Raw genomic sequence first — 3,060 nt, 5'->3', positions numbered from 1 at the left:
TATATATATATATGCAAAGATAAACATATTAATTAACAAATGGAGAGAGAAAACAATTGGTAAATATTCGTTTTGCTCCTAGTACCACAACAAGAGTACAAGTAACAATGTGGACCATGTGCCCCCTTAAGTATTGACTTTAGGAGTCATTTGACGTATAGTTATTCAATACAAAAATCAAAGAGATAATTTATTTTTTATATATAATTTATTTTGTCTAAAAAATATTATTTACTAACTTATAAATTTTTCAAAATACTGGATTTAATAATATTTTTTTAATGAGTGTGTCAAATCAATAGTGAATCGTTGGATCGAGGGGAAACTGATTTTAGTAAAAGATTATGTGAATTTATTCTTAATCACACAAGTTATCCCAATCATTTGACTGTCTCAATTTATGTGGTACTCTCGTTTTTTGAGACTCAAATAGTTTATGTTTGATCAGAATTTTGCATGTGAATTCTTCACTTATTTTGAAATGAAATTTGTATGTTTATAAACTACGTAAAAAGTATCATAAATCACAATATTTGACAATTTAAGATAATTTAAAGACATGTGAAAAATTCATGATTAAAAAATAAAATTATTTAAATCTCAAAATTCAAAAATATCACAATAAATTGAGACAAATAGAGTACTAAAATACTTTTTCCGGAACTCGAAAGTAAGTCAATATATTTTTCTGATCTGCTATTGAAAAATGTATACATAATTCTTTTTTATGCCAGGTGAAGGACCGACAGGAGATAACTCTCTTCAAATATTCCAAGAACAGAAGAGAAAAAGTAGGTCTTACATTATATTTGTTGAATTTTTTTGTTTGTTTACATCATAAAACAACTAAAAAAGGTATGCTTATTAATCGAATTGATAATTTTGAATAGAAAAATTACACGGTTAAGCAAATTAGAATTACTTAATTATTTATCATGGTTATAGTTTGTAATAATTATCATGCGCAATTAACATTATGCATTAATTATGTGGGCTGACTTTGAATTTATATAATTAACACATTTGTAAACCCTAGTTAGATTCAGGCATGCTACACTTTTTAGTTATTGGGAGAACTCAAGTACTCTCTTTCGGATTCAGGAAACAACTCTCAGAGATCTTTTTCACCGTTGGAAAGATATAAGAGTGAAACAATCAACCTATTGATATTGGAAGACCCAACGGATTCTTCCAATGTATCATTTCTGGGTCCAATGGAATTCATAGGTATAGGAAGAAGCCCTATCAAATAGAGATTTTTTCTTTCGACCATATTTCGATTGTTAATAGGATATATAAGGACCGCTGCTACAAAGAGCATTACACCCTTGATCGTGAAATATCGATTGCTTGTTGAACCCTGTGAATCGCCAACTTGATATTTTGGTATTATCGCCACAAAGAAGAGCTTTTAGATTTTCCAGAGAAGATGGGATCAGAACTTAATAAATTTCAAACTTTCGATTCCATATCCGTTGCAACTAGTATTTGGGTGTTTTTGCTTGAGCTGTATGAGATGAAAGTCTCATATACGGTTCTCAGAGGGGGAGTTTCGCCTATCTCAATAAAGTATATGATTGGTTTGAACGAAATCATAAAGGAAGTAGATTGGAAAGAATCCACCAGAATAATTTAAATGGAGTTACCCGGAGAATGAACTCAGGGAAGGTAGAGTGCATTGAATGTACAGAAATGACTATAACAGAGTTTCTCTTATTCGTATTAACAGCTACTCTAGGGAGTTTGTTTTTATGCGATGCTAACGATTTAATAACTATCTTTGTAGCCCCAGAATGTTTCAGTTTATGCTCCTACCTATTAGCTGGATATACCAAGAAAGATGTGTATAATTCGCTAGAATATACAAATACATATGTATGATATACAAATACATATGTATAATATATATATACAATTCAATTCTCTCGCACCTCTCTCGTCCCTCTCCCAATCTCGCTTGCCATATATACAATTGCATATGTGTTAAACACAATTGTCTAACCTACATGCATATACAATTCACCTCTCTCCCACTCTCTCACTTGCCTCTCTTTTCCCTCTTCCAATACATATGTATAATATACAATTATCTAACCAATATACATATACAATTTACCTTTCTCTCTTATATATGCCTTCTCTCGCTCGCCTCTCTCCTCTCTCCTCTCTCTTCCAATCTCATTCGATTCTCTCCTCTCTATAAACTACGAATTGTAATTAGGGAAAATTGTATATAATAGTAAACTAATAACCTAAAATAAATGGAATAGCTAGGGTTTGATTTAATTGTGCTTTATAGCAAACGTTAGCTAAAATTTGCCAGCGTCTCTCTCCCAGAAATCTCGCTCGCCACTCTCCATTCTCGTTCGCCTCTCTCGCTTTATACACAGAAGTGTATAATTTTGTTTCTGTTTTGTATAAAGCGAGAGAAAATTGTACATACACATGCAAAAATATATATCTTCGTATTATACACTTAATTATACGATTTACAAACATTTTACTTCAAATATTGCAGAGAAAAACGTCAACGAATTATACAATTGCAGTGAAATACAATTTTCTCTATCTTTATACAACAGAAGTGTATATATTGTGTTTCTGTTTTTGTATAAAGCGAGAGAAAAACATATATCTTCTTGCTATACACTTAATATTGCAGCGAAATAGGCAGTGAATTATACAATTGTGCATTATACAATTGCAGTGAAATAGGATAGCGAATTATACAATTGCAGCGAAATAAGCCAGCGAATTATACAGTTTAGGCCAGCGAATTATACGCTTGTATATGTACAGCGAATTATACAGTTTTATATTTGCTATGGAGCGCCATTATGCAAAGTTTGCTATAACATACAAATATAAATTTTTTTTTTGGTATATGTGAAAATTGCCCTTGTAATTGTAATTTTCATTTTGAAATAGCTCCCAGATCTGTTTCTGTTTTGAAGTAGCTCCCGAATCTGTCTTGTTGCACCTGGTATCAAAATTAGATGATGCGGCCCACATGGTTCATGTATAATCCAGCCCAATTTCCTAAAAATTATAATAAAAAAT

The sequence above is a fragment of the Solanum pennellii genome, chromosome 2 (assembly GCF_001406875.1).
Source record: "Solanum pennellii chromosome 2, SPENNV200".
Classification (NCBI taxonomy): Eukaryota; Viridiplantae; Streptophyta; class Magnoliopsida; order Solanales; family Solanaceae; genus Solanum; species Solanum pennellii.
The sequence above is the reverse complement of the archived record's forward strand: the minus strand, read 5'-3'. Positions refer to the sequence as shown.